Source organism: Cygnus olor, chromosome 1, assembly GCF_009769625.2.
Source record: "Cygnus olor isolate bCygOlo1 chromosome 1, bCygOlo1.pri.v2, whole genome shotgun sequence".
In the NCBI taxonomy this organism is placed as follows: Eukaryota; Metazoa; Chordata; class Aves; order Anseriformes; family Anatidae; genus Cygnus; species Cygnus olor.
The window spans coordinates 18,658,798-18,673,605 of NC_049169.1; the positions used below are offsets into that span (position 1 = coordinate 18,658,798).

A 14,808-nucleotide genomic window follows, 5' to 3' on the forward strand; every position below is an offset into this window, starting at 1 on the left:
ATCAAGGCAAACTAATTTGTATCATCAGCTGTTGGAAGTATTTCACATGTGCATGATTCAAAGTACCTGTGAGATATTTTCTATGTTAGAAACGGCCAAATCTTCTATCCTGTTTTCAGTAATATGGCTTAATTCAATGTGAGCATAAGTATTTCCAACATTAACTCCCATAGCTGTTCCATTTTTTAAATTTTTTTTTCAGTTAAGTACCCCAAGGCATCAATACTTTTTACTTTCTCTTCTGTGAGAAATTAGGTGCTTTGTCAATACAATACAAGCAAAGAAATGGCTTAATATATACATATGGTAGATATGTAAAGGTAAACAACAACAGGTTGTTTTCTTCATGGCTTTTTGGTTATATATTAAATCAAATTGTCAGAATTATTTACTTCCCAGAGCAAGCTGTGAATTCAGTTTAAAAAAATCTATACTTTTATGCCTCAAATATTTTCATAGAGAGAATGTAAGCACATGATTTACTGGTAAATGTGGTTTCAGTCTATAAGCCTTTCAAGTTTTCAAAACAGAATTAGTTTCTTGTTAGAAAAACGAGTTATGGATTATTTAATTGTAGAAAGACTTGTTTGTTTTGTTAGGACTACACTATATTTACTATGATCTTTTGAATGTTATATACACTGGGAATATTTTTTTTTTTCAAAGTACAAATAACAGCAGATGCGACTTTTAATTAACACAGTGACATTGGGATGAAGTCCATGCCCAAGCAGAATTTAATGTTAAAAATGCAATTCATTTCTGCTATTTTAAAAACAAAACAGTCTAAATTAATATTATGTCAGTAGCTATGGGGAATATACAGCAATTCCTATACTAGCCAACTAAATTTACCTTGAATATTAAAAAACATTTCAACCTTAAGGATTAAACCATGTATTTCAATTGATAAAGACCTATGTCTTCAGAATAAAGTCTGAAAAGAGATCCCAATGTCAGAAAATGTCAAAGAATACTGACATGCAAGATTTTAAAAAGGCAATCACAATATGAGTGAGATTGTGTACAAGACTCTTTCACTTGTTTAGTTGAAAGGTGGTGACAGATCTGTGAATCTATTATTATGAATAAATTCAATATAGCCTTGAATCCACTACATTCTTGTGTTACCCACAGTGTTCTATGTACACAGTGGTACACAATGTAGGGGCACGTAAATCACATCAGTTTTCCATCCATATAATCTACCCAAAAACAGAAAAAAAAATTACAGATGAAATGGAGTAGTGTCTAAAGGCCTTTCAGAGCAGTACCTCCAAAGTAATCAAATTTATCAAGGGTCTTCTTATACAACTATCTGCTGACAGCAGTGCAGCTTACAATCTTTTTTCCCCAGAACTTTTGCGGTATCATCCAGAATGGGTCCACTACCTAAGTATTGCTTAGTCACCAGGAGCAAATGTACTATTTAATATGCCAACATATTAAAATGCCTAAATTACAGATGGCAGCATTGAAAAGACTGAGCCATATGAATGACCTTTTCTCAACATTGGTGGATAAGATGTTTGTTCTGCTTAAGGACATTTTAATATTGCTCATTAATACCAATGTTACTGTGTTCAAAAGGTGAACATGCCAGCATGCATCTGATGAGAGGAAAAAAATCATATACCTCTCAGCATCAAGACAACAAAAGAAAGATCCTCCAGTTGTGTCACTGTAATTTCCATTTATTTACAACAAATTGTCACTAAAATTTCAGTTTGGACCAAAGAAAGTCCTGTTGGAATCCAAGTGGTTTAATTATAACCATATTATATTAATGTTAATGGACTTCTGATTGCTTTTTAAAAAAGTAATTCCAAAGGTACAGAAACACAGCTTAAATGAAATCCAAAGTTTTGTAATGAATTTTAGCTTTCTCTGTTTTTCCCCTTGCTTGAATTACCTTTGTTGTTTTACTGTTTAGAACAAAGGGGGGATGGGGAAAACCAAACCGAACCAACAAAACCAAAACAAGGTGAAATGAGGGGCTGACGATCTATACAGTGGTGATATAAGTGTTATCACTTGTCAATAACTAGATCCGTCCACTGGAAATGTCACCTGGCCTCAGAAACATGGAGATCCTGAAAAACATGAGAAATATCCATAGACAAATTAGTTTATTTAAAAATCTCATTCAACATTAATTCTGAGTGGTTGATATCACATAACATAACTCTACTGAGGAGGGCCTCACCTTCAAATATGTTTTTTTTTTTTTTTTAAAACAAAAGACAGACAATTACATAAATGTATTTCTTGACCATTTCAGCTGAGAAGCTGAACTCTAAACATGTGGTCTGACCAGTGTTTTGCAGATCAGAAAAATAAGATGTCAAAGCAATACTCTAATACTGATAACATTATGTGTGTGGCCTGATACTAGAGATTAGTAATTTGCATGAGAAATGTATGCCTCTTTATGGACTAATTAACTCACTTGGTGACCTTCCTCCATTTTTCTCTGACTCAGCGTATGTTTAGGGCATAGTTGAAACATTTTATAAAATAAACATTCAATAATCTTAACCCATAGCACAATAATTACTGGATATGACACAGGCTGATCTCTATCACATGATTTACCTCAACCATTTACAAACACCTTCACAATATTTTCTGTGAAATCTTTTTCTTTGACTTTTACCATCTGATAAAGCTATTTCCTATGTGCATTGATGCTGATGAATTGCTATTTGAACAGCTAGGTCTTGAAAGGATCAGTTAAAATCTCACCATGTGTTTTGATAAAATAAAAACAGTTTAGAAGATTTAACATTTGTATTTATTCTAAGAAAGGTCAAAGACGTTGATGCCTTATGTTGGAAGTACTAACCTAGAGGATGCATAAAAGCTGTGATAGTAAAATGTCTCTTTTTTTCAAATGAGGAGATTTTCAAGTTTAAATGGTTCAGGAAAGATTTTCTGATCCTTTAAAATAACTGGTTATTGTAACATAACTTTTTCTTTCTCTGTTTTCATTCCAAGTACAACTCCCCCTTGTATTTAATGTTTGGCATTTGTATTATTATTATTATATATATATATAACCATTTTTTCAATGACTACCTTTAATTTCAGCTTGAGATTCAAACTTTTAATTTCTTTGATTCTGACCTATAAGTTTTATGAGAAAATTACAGAAAATAATTGCAAATAATATTTATTTTTTACTGCTGTGAACTCTGCCAAAGTATTAGAATATAATTGATTCTCTCACTACTTTCTTTACATGAAAATAACCTCTTATTGGATTCCCTACTTATATATATATTTTTTTTTTCCTCAGCTTTGTCAAAGCAATCTTTTTCAAAGATAGGAAAGATATAATAAAAACAAAAGCTTCCCAATGTTTTTCAAATCCCCCTTATAAGAGGAAACCTTCCTGAGAAATCAGAACATATGAAAGAAAAGCAAGTTAAAATGATTGTGTTCCTATAGCTCTTTCAAAACTGGGTAGCACTGTGTGAAAATTTAGTATTACAGGAAATATAAAGCTTTTTTTTTTTTCCTGTCTTTCTCCCTACTAAACTGCCCATCATGATTATCTCCCAGTTACTTTTGCCATTATGTTTGCCCAATGTTTTTTGCCATTACAAGTTGCACTGGCTCTAGCTGGGATGGAGTTAGTTTTCTTCACAGCACCCCATATGCTGATGTATTTTGGATTTGTGGCTAGAAGTGTTGATAACACTCTGCTGGGAGCAGACAGAAGGCAGCAACCCCACGGCAGACCCCATGACTGAAAAGGAAGGAACCCCCAACCGCCAGTGAGGAACTCCCCTGGTGCAGGCCCCAGGTTGGTGAGGGCTTGCTGTGACACCCCTCACTATTGTTGAAGGGAGGTTGGTCCTGTTGATGTTTGGGCACAGAAGGTGAATACAGCACCAGAGGAAAGGGTAGATAGTAGAAAGGGCAAATAAAATGATTTCAACTATATTGCTGGTGAGGCTTAATTTGTATTGAGACTATTTACCTGCTCTAGGGAACCTGCTTTGGCAGGGTGGTTGGACCCGATGATCTCTTGAGGTCACTTCCAACCCCTGCAGTTCTGTGATTAAATTGAAAATATTAATACGAGAGTCAAGTTATGGCAGGTATGCTCTGCTCCTACACATGGCATAAGTCTTGCTCAGGCTTGTGAGCCACAGCAGGCCTCAATGTGATCACTCCTTGAAATGGACAGCTTGTTAGCAACAGGGCCTCAAGCATACCATTCCCATTAAATCTGTCATGGGCAGTAATGAAGGAATTTGAGTTTGACTACAAATCAATCAGCCAATTTAATAAATATGGCGTCTCATCTCATTTCTCTTCATAACCAAAGGAAGAGTTATCTTGACACCATTCCATTGTTATCTGCAGAGTGCAGTGAAGCCTTACTTCTTGCTTCAGTCCCTTTAACACCTTTTGTTCATATGGTATAGGCCTCGGATGATCAAGCCTCACCCCTACCACAACTGGACCCTGTGGTATGACTAATTGACAAACACACAGTTACTTTCTAAGGGGAGGGGGACTGCACAACCTGATTCTTAAACTAATTTGAAAAAGATCTGAATCCTTGAAAATTAATGATCAAAAGACAATGTCCATGCAATCCTATAGTTATCCCAAACAAGAACTTTTTGAGATCACCAGTGATTGCAGCAGGCTGCACCCTTGATCACCAAGTTGGTACACCGCTCAGGGTGCCCCTGAGGAGAAATGCATCTCAGGGTTGAATCCTCAAGGAACAAGCTCATCTGCAGACAAACACTGATTAGAACACAGGGTGAGTAATTCATTCTAGGGGGTACTTTGGAAGTGTGCAACTGGATTTAGAAAACTGCCAGAACCCTGCAGTAACTCTCCAGTGAACCTTGCCATTCATGAATCTTTAACTTAGTTGCTGTTTCTATTGTAGCAAATTTCTTAAATCATTGTGTTAAACAACTGATACTTAAATACTGATAAAGATTATATGATTTCAACTGCACTTAATCTGCTATAAAGGTGTGTAATAATTGATTGTTACTTAACTGATGCTACATTAGAGTTGTGTAAATCTAATTCCATGACACAAGTTAACTCCACGTATATGATGTGAACTCTCTTAGTCATAAAATGATCAAGTGTAACACAGCTATCACTACTCCACAAAATTCAGCTTCTAGGAACAGCAGCAGAAACGTGTTTGTTTCAGACATGGCAAAATTGGCTGTCAGTGGTAACATTCTGGCAATGAAAATATCTTGAGGTAGCATTTCTGGGAATCAAATCACTGTGCATCTGTCCACAAATACTTTGCAGGATACTGTTAGCAATTGGAATTTTACCTCATAGCTTATTTGGAAGTAAAGCTACATATCAAGATTGGATTTTTCTGGTAGTGAGGAAAAGGAATGCATTTCCAGAAAATATTGCTATACAGGTAGATACTTAAAATAAACAAAAAATAAAACTCCTGATGAGAGGAGAAAAAAATAAACACAAACACTTTACTTGAAAGTGCTTATTTTTCATGTCCTTCTATTGCAGAAATTCATAAACAGCAATCTGATATGTAGCAACGATATTTTCCTTTTAGAAAGTATTTCTTAGTCATCTACTGATAGGTCACTCAGAAACTGAGGTTTAAATACATATCTGAAGTGAGAAGTAAGTATTATTGATTTAAACTCCTGATTTAGTATTTCAAAACTTACATTATTGTAACTTCCTATGTCTTGCACTGGACTCTTACTAAAACAAGTCATTGAGGCAAATGATATTATAGTGAGTGCTGAGTAAAGGCCAGGCCTTATCATGCAGTCATAGAAATGCCTGTCAGCACTACAGTTACTGTACAGTACTGCCTCATATCAGCAGCTGGAAACATGAAGTGCCTTAAGAAAAAAAAAAAAGTGATTTAATACACTTGACCAGCCTTTAAGTTCTTTCTTGTCAATACAAATCCTTTCTTTTCTGGAACATATTAACAAAAAGATGATTAGAGGAGCTGCTTGCTTTTCTTGAAATACTGCATCCTTGGCTTTGTGCATTTATAACTGAACTGTAGATATCTGCATTGTGTTAGAGCTTTTATGAGCTATTTTCCATAGGGGAAAAAAATGTACAGGTGCAGCCAGCACATGGAGAGGGGGAGGGGAGACAAAAACTCTGCACTGGAGCCCAGTGTAGTAAAAACAGCAAATTCTGAAGTCAATAAGTAGTCAGAATAGAAGAAGAAACTAAATTATTTTTTTCCCTAAACATTTTCCATGTATAGCAGCAACAGTCCAAACTCAGTGATGTGATGGGTGAACTAGCTAATTAGCAAGATCTAGTAAGAATAGTAAACATACTGCACCATTCCCTAATGATTTCAGTAAGTCAAAGAGCTGGTTCACAGTGCTTCCTGCATAACTTCCAAAATACAGTGATTATCAAATATCCATAACTATTTCTGTGCAATAATTGAATTCACAACTACCTTTGAAAGTTAGCTATTTAACGTTTTCCCTCCCTTGGAGAGGCATCATTATTTTGGATAGTTCACTTTTCAGTTGGACACAGGAATTTAATTAGTAGTCTGCTTCCTTCTGATTACCCTGACTGGAGGAAAGATGTCTATGCTTGTAAACCTTAAACTTGAGGAAACAATTCATAGTCTTCACACAAAAGTAATATCTGAATAACTCGTAAACTGTAAAGCCTTTCACTTTGACATTGCTCTTTCCTTTACAACATACTCTAAAAAAGTTAACATGTATGACTATCACTTTCAGCAGCTTTTTTCCATTGGTTTGTATTATTTATACCACAAAACTAGCAAGAAATATTTCGAAAAATGTGATTAAAGTTTTAGTGTTTACCTATAGTCTGACTTTCCAAAAGGTGTTTTTCCTCTAGCTTCATGTTTTAAAGAGGCAGTACTCTTTTATACGACCCTGTGAAAATAGCTTCTGTGCACATCTGCAGTTGATGTTTTTGTATTTAAACCTATATTTTTGAACAGAATCTGAAGCACAAAGAACCATTCGTAGCAATTTTGTCAGTCCCTAGATTTCAATAATCATGAGCTATGGCACTAGGATAATGGGTTAGGACTTAGATGAAAAGAGAAAAAAAGAAAGGTTCTTCTGTTGTTTTTCTTTGTTTGCTTGTTTGTTTTTCTGATCTGCAGCAGAGCAGGGAATTGTGGCATACAGGAGGGAGCTCCTGAGCCAAGGAAGCCCCAAGGAACAACACTCAAAGCAACACCCAGCTGGCCAAACTCAAGCAGAAAAATGAGACCTACAGAGGGTGGAAGCAAGGACAGGTAGCCTGGAAGGGATACTGAGACGTTTACTGAGCAGCCAGGGATCAGGTTAGGAAAGCCAAAGCCTTATTAGAATTAAATTTGTCCAGGGATATCCAGGGCAACAAGAAAGGCTTCTGCGGGGATGACAGTGATAAAAGGAGGACTAGGGAAATTGTGAGCCCTCTCCGGAAGGAAACAGGAGACCTGGTTACAAGAGATACAGAGAAGGCTAGGGTACTCAGTGATATTTTTCCCCTCAGTCTTGACCAGCAAGAGGTCTAGCCACATACTCCAAGCCCCAGAAGGCAAAGGCAGGGACTGGGAGAATGAAGAACAGCCCAGTGTAGTAGAAGAGCAGGTTCAAGACCAGCTAAGGAAACTGAAGGTGCATGAGTATATGAGACCTCATGAAATGAAGTCAAGGGTCCTGAGGGAATTGGAGAATGATGTTGCTAAGCCACTATCCATCATATTTGAGAAGTCATGGCAGTGTGGTGAAGTTCCCACTGACTGGAAGAGTGGAAACATATATCCCATTTTTAAAAAGGGAAAAAAAGGAAGACCCAGTGAACTACAGGCCAGTCAGTCTCACCTCTGTGCCTGGCAAGATCATGCAGCACATCCTTCTGGAAAGAATGCTAAGGCACATGGAAAGTAAGGAGGTGACTGGTGAGAGCCAACGTGGCTTCACAAAGGGCAAATCTGGTGGCCTTCTATGACAGGGTTACAGCATTGGTGGGCAGGCTAAGAGCAACTGACTATCTCATGACTTGTGGAAAACATTTGCTACTGTTCCACATGACATATCACAGAATCACAGAATCATCTAGGTTGGAAGAGACCTCCAAGATCACCTAGTCCAACCTCTGACCTAACACTAACAAGTCCTCTACTAAACCATATCACTAAGCTCTACATCTAAACATCTCAAAGACCTCCAGGGATGGTGACTCAACCACTTCCCTGGGCAGCCCATTCCAATGCCTAACAACCCTTTCAGTAAAGAAGTTCTTCCTAATATCCAACCTAAACCTCCCCTGGCACAACTTTAGCCCATTCCCCCTCGTCCTGTCACCAGGCATGTGGGAGAATAGACTGATCCCCACCTTGCTACAGCCTCCTCTAAGGTACTTGTAGAGAGCAATAAGGTCACCCCTGAGCCTCCTCTTCCCCAGGCTAAACAACCCCAGCTCCCTCAGCCGCTCCTCATAAGACTTGTTCTCCAGACTCCTCACCAGCCTCACTGCCCTTCTCTGGACTCTCTCGAGCACCTCCATGTCCTTCTTGTAGCGAGGGGCCCAAAACTGAACACAGTACTCAAGGTGCGGCCTCACCAGACCCGAGTATAGGGGGACAATCACTTCCCTAGACCTGCTGGCCACACTGTTTCTTATGCAAGCCAGGATGCTGTTGGCCTTCTTGGCCACCTGAGCACACTGCTGGCTCATATTCAGCCGACTATCAACCAGTACTCCCAGGTCCTTCTCTGCCAGGCAGCTTTCCAACCACTCATCTCCCAGCCTGTAGCGCTGCTTGGGGTTGTTGTGCCCCAGGTGTAGGACCCGGCACTTGGCCTTGTTGAACTTCATACAGTTGGCCTCAGCCCATTGGTCCAGCCTATCCAGATCCTCCTGCAGAGTCTTCCTACCCTCGAGCAGATCGAGGCACGTACCTAACTTGGTGTTGTCTGCAAACTTACTGAGTGTGCACTCGATCCCCTCATCCAGATAATTGATAAAGATATTAAAGAGAACTGGCCCTAGTACTGAGCCCTGGGGGACTCCACTAGTGACCGGCCTCCAACTGGATTTGACTCCATTCACCACAGCTCTTTGGGCCCGGCTATCCAGCCAGTTTTTAACCCAATGAAGCGTACACCACTCCAAGCCAAGAGCAGCCAGTTTCTTGAGGAGAATTGTGTGGGAAAGGTGTCAAAAGCCTTACTGAAGTCAAGGTAGACCACATCCACAGCCTTTCCCTCATCCACTAAGTGTGTCACTTTGTCATAGAGAGGCATGGATTTGACAGATGGACCACTTGTTGGGTAAGGAAATGGCTGGATGGTCACACTCAAAAGAGCTATGGCTAACAGCCTGGTGTCCAAGTGAAGACCCTTGGACCCAAGTGGTCTTAGGGGTTGGTATTGGGACTGACACTGTTTAACATCTTTGTCAGTGACATGAACAATGGGATAGAGTGTACCCTCAACAAGTTTGCTGATGACACCAAACTGTGTAGTGCAGTCAACATTCTGCAAAGAAGGGGTGCCATCCAGACAGACCTTGACAGGCTTGAAAAGTGGTCTGGTGTGAACCTCATCAAGTTCAACAAGGACAAGTGCAAGGTCCTGCATCTGGGCCCAGGCAATCCCAAGCACAAATACAGGTTAGGCAGAGAATGGATTGAGAGCAGCCCTGAGGAGAAGGACCTGGGGGTGTTGGTTGATAAGCTCAACATGAGCCAGCAATGTGCGCTCACATTGCCAGAAAGCCAACCATATCCTGGGCGGCATCAAAAGAAGCATGGCCAGTAGATCAAGGGAGGTGATTCTCCCCCTCTACCCTGCTCTCATGAGACCCTACCTGGAGTACTGCCTTCAGCTCTGGGGCCCACAGCACAAGAAGAACATGGATGCATTAGAATGAGTCCAGAGGAGGGCCACAAAGATCAAAGGGCTGGCACACCTCTCCTTTGAAGACAGGCTGAGGTAGTTAGGGTTGAAGAGAAGGCTTTGGGGAGACCTGATAGCAGCCTTCCATTACCAAAAGGGGGCCTACAGGAAAGCTGGGGAGGGACTCTATCAGGGAATGTAGCAATAGGACAAGGAGTAATGGTTTTAAACTAACAGAGGGTAGATTTAGATTATATATAACAAAGAAACTATTTACTCTGTGGGTGGTGAGGCACTGGAACAGGTTGCCCAGAAAAGTTGTGGATGCCCCATCCCTGGAAGTGTTTAATGCCAGGTTGGATGGGGCTTTTAGCAATCTGTTCTATTGGGAGGTGTCCCTGCCCATGGCAGGGGGGTTGGAACAAGATGATCTTTAAGGTCCCTTCCAACCAAAACCATTCTATGATTCTATAACATGCTGACGCTGTTACAGAGCTGTGCTTACACTAAGTCAAGGATTTTTCTGCTTCTCATGCTGCCCTGCCAGCAAGGAGACTGGGAACGTACAAGAAGCTCAGAGGGAACAGAACTAGGACAGCTGCCCCAGACTGACCAAAGGGATATTGCACACTGTATGACAACATGCTCCGCAATAACACAGAAGGACGTTGGTCAGGAGGGGTGCTGCTGCTGCTCAGGGACAGGCTGGGCATCTGTCTGCAAGTGGTGAGCATCTGCATTCTGCATCACTTGTTTGTATATTTTTTTATTATTATTATTCCCTTCTTTTCCTGTCCTAATAAATTGACATAATTTCAACTGACAAGTTTTACCTGTTTTTCTGATTTTCTCCCCCATGAGTGAATGGCTACCTGGTGCTTAGCTGCCTGCTGAGTTAAACCACAACACTTCCCCTTCTGTTATATGCATGAGCAAAGGAAGTTAAAAACAACAAACAGGGATTTTCTCCTATCCAAAAGTTAGGGAATAACCCTAACTGTAGATAAAAGACTGAAATTCAGTTCTTTGAGTTAAAGAGTAGAGTTACAAGTTTAGGTTTCTTACCCTCTTCAATACCAGGTTGCATAAGTCCAGTAAAGTCATTTTTCTACTTTAAAATATGCTCAATCTGTAATTTTGCAAGAAAAAAAAATGGATGGAGAAGTGCAGGGCATTAAAACCCTTTGAGAGTTACCAAGACTTGCTCATGCTGATTATACACTCAGAATCAGGAATTTTTGCATCTTCTGGCTTTTCTAGTGCATACAGAAGGAATCTGGGGAGCCTCCCCCAACCCAATAGATGTTTTTCATGTTTCATGATACCTATAGACATTTTTAGCACAGTCTTTTGGGATCACTCATGTGACTTGTATAGGCTTAGGCATTTTAGTTTTCATTTTATTTTCAAGAATGTTTTCTTCCTCAAATAACTTAACAGTTCAAATCCTGAGTGGTTTCCGCTTTAGCATCTGCACTTGGCTGAAGTAAAAAGTGCACTGAATTTTGCTGTGTAAAATGAAATGTTTATATCATGTACTAGAAATTATTTCTGAAGGGTAAAATGACCAAGTTTGTCTCTGATACAGCTCTATAATATACTCCAAACATAACTCTCACACCTACTACAAAAGACTGAAATCACAGGTACTTCAGCCTTACAGTTTCTTAGAATGTCTCTTATTGACATAAGTGATAGGAGTTAATTCTGATATGAATAAAAAAATTAAAATCAATATAAAACAGGAAGTTGAACAAATAACGTTTGTGAAAAGCCATTCCATACCTGAATATCCGTCCTTTACACTGGATGTTCCTGAAGGGCTGGAGAGCCAATGGGTATAACATGAGTAGCAGGGCCTCACAAGGCAGGGCCCAGTCCCACAGCACACAAGCAAGACAAGCAGGACAAACCCTGAGATTCTGTCTACATCCAACCAAGAGCCCAAGTCATAAGCCGTTATGACAGTGATGAGGCAGGTCTGACTTCAAGCCATGAAGTCACTCCATAGGTCACAGTGAATCTGCCAAACAAGCCCACAGAGTTTCAGACCCAGGGCTCCCATGAACAGACAGAGATGAGCAACAAACACCTCCAACATAGCTCAAGAAAGGAACAAAGGCCCAAAGCTGAGCTTAAATACAGCTTCTAAACCCATGGATGTGGGTGGAGGCCCCAGGTGAGGCTCGGCAGGGCCATTAAGGTTTAGTAGTGCACTCAATGCCCTGACACATTCATTAGCTATCTTTCCAAAAAGATTTTCTATGTGTACTCCTGAGTGTAACATCTGATCACTTTAAATAGTCATCACTAGAGTTCTGGCCCAGATTTTCAGATTTATTTATTTTTTTTCTGATCAAATAGCACTTACATTCTGAGTTTTTTAAACATTATTAATTAGTGATTGTCCTTTCCTTTTGCTATACTTTTTTTTTTCCTTGTTTAAGTTGGGAGTTTCTTGGTTTTGTTGTTTAGAATATATATAACTCATGTCATTATTCATTCATTTTTTCCCGTTTCACTGTAAGTTGAAAACCCTGACTCAATCAAGCCTGTTACAGGATGGTGCTGTGGCACTGGCTAAAAGGCTTCAGGGATTAACCTCAGCAATGGCTAGAACAGCCCCAGGAATCAAGAATACTTTCAAACTGACCTATGTATGGATGGAGCAGAGCCAAAGAGCAGCAAGGCTAAAGGGAGTCCTATTTTCCTGAGCAGTCAAAACCCCATACAATACACAGTATCAGAGAGACAACTGATGGTAACTTTCAGATTTCTTGCAATTTCTGTGAGACAGATGCTGCTGACAAACCAGGGAATTCATTATCTCCTTTCTGTTCTGGTATCCCATACCTCCTGCAAAGTCCATTACAGACTGGCAACAAGACCTAGTCACACTGTGTAGACATTGGTGACTTCCTAGTCACCTAGTGTACACACTGGTGACTTTAAGGACACATGCCTGTATCTTCATGTGTCTGAAAAGTTCTACAAAGTAGAGGGTGAACCTAGATATATAGAAGAAAACAGCTGAAGGTGTTTTAGAAGAGTTAACTCTGAACTGAGGTAGAAAACAGATCGCTGTGGGGTATTACCATCTTCAGCTGCTGAAACAAATTTACCAGATCTCATCTACCAGCCTGACGGCTCTGAAGTCACATAGATATACTTTTGAAAATCTTACCTCTTTTGTTACTAATGACAGCTGATACAGGAATTTGGAGATTGTTCTATGCCTGCTGCATTTGACTGCTTCATCAGGCCTCTCAGGGGACACACTTCATGCTTTGGGAAATTCTTAAGAATCTGTTGCATTTGTAATACTTTGAAGACGAAAACCACTGTAGAATAATAAGCTTTAGGTTGCAATTACCCTGATTATGCTTCACAAAATGTTCTTTAATGTCCTGAAATAATCATATTACAACAGTTAGGGTACTTATTTCTATCAGAAATTACATAGGTCTTGTTGATATTCTGATTTTGACCCCATTTAGTAAAAGGATGACTAAGCATTTCTACTTCTTTTCCATTTAGCAGTTACTCTTTTTCCTCTATTTTGTATGTTGGTTTTATAATTGATAAGGTAGGATGTGTTCCCTTCGTCAATGTAAAATTAATCTTGGCTGTCATATAGAAGTAACTTGTAACATCTTGTACTAATCAAATGAATTGATTTCACACAGAATTCTTAGTACTAAAGATTTTCAGCATTTATATATATATATAATCTCTTTCATTATGAAGGCCAATATTCTTGCAGCCACATTTCCTCATGTAAAAGTTTTAACAACCTATTACCCCACTCTGTATTGCAACTCCAGACCATCACCCCATCAGTTCCTTTTCAAACTCCATTCCCTGGCCACTTTTCCTTTTAATGATTCTGAATTAAAATTGGGAAGGTTTCTTTCCTCTCCTTTCACCTCCAGATGAGACAGATTGCAGGTGAATGGCTGCAGCAATTCACTGCAATTAGACAAGGAGTTGGTCCCACAATGCCTGGTCATAGCCAATGCACAATACACAGAAAGAAACAGCTAGACTGGCAGGAACAGCTTCCTCTGGCTTTCAGGAGGTAGGAACATGTCCAGTGTAATTGGAATTGGAGGAAATTTGGGCTGCTAAAATCTGCTGACTGTGCACTGCAGTGATTTTAGGTGGTAGTTAAGGAGCACTCTGTAATAGAACCTGTCAGCTAAGATGTTTCTGCAGTCTAATGCAGATATGCTAAGAGGTTTCCAGATACGTAAGGTAAGAGCCATGTCTAGTCTCTCTGGCTGCACATACTATTTCTCTGTAAATAATTGCTGTATATCTGAAATGAAATTGTATGTGCAGATTTTAAGAAGTCTAATCAGCCAGTATAGATGACTTGTCAATTGCAAATCTTGTGAAAAACAGTCACAGGTAGTCCATGTCATTCCTCTGCTTCTCTCTTCACCTAATAGCAACTGAATGAGGTTCTCTACTGACAAGCACCTGTGCAATAACTCTTCACATTTCTCTTGAACAGCCTTAATGCACAGAAATCAATTAAGAAATTGCCTTAGTACTCAGTAATTATGTAGTCAGTACATAGCTAATGAGCTAATCTACTGAAGTGAGTAAAAACATTGCACTGTCTCTGTTAAGTAAGAGATAAGCAACTTTCTACTACACAAGGCAGAGCTTGGGTAGCTGAAGTTATTTTATGTTAGTTGTCCTGAGAGGCAGAGCCTAGGCCTATCCTTCTTGTGATCTGCTCCAGGGCATTAAGTCCTTGTTCCCCCATCAGCTGATCCAAACTGGCTGCACAGTACTTAAAGTGCTGTACATACTTTAAAAAAGTTCTACCTACTGTATGTCAAAAAGAATTTGTTTTTATTCCTAGGATTGTGTTGGAATGACCCTGTCATGGGTTGCCCTTAAATCCCATAGTATT

General features: G+C 39.5%; 1 long non-coding RNA gene across 2 annotated transcripts; it reads right to left on the reverse strand.

The window, feature by feature from the left end:
* Positions 1-565: 565 nt before the first annotated feature.
* LOC121064095 lies at positions 566-11,975 on the reverse strand. Of its 2 annotated transcripts, XR_005816332.1 has the most exons (4): positions 11,670-11,975; positions 4,648-4,767; positions 3,986-4,060; positions 566-2,093 (listed from the first exon to the last, which is right to left on the reverse strand). It is a non-coding gene; the product is annotated as an uncharacterized LOC121064095 (long non-coding RNA). The 2 variants fall into 2 exon arrangements; XR_005816333.1 differs by lacking the exon at positions 3,986-4,060.
* Positions 11,976-14,808: the final 2,833 nt, after the last annotated feature.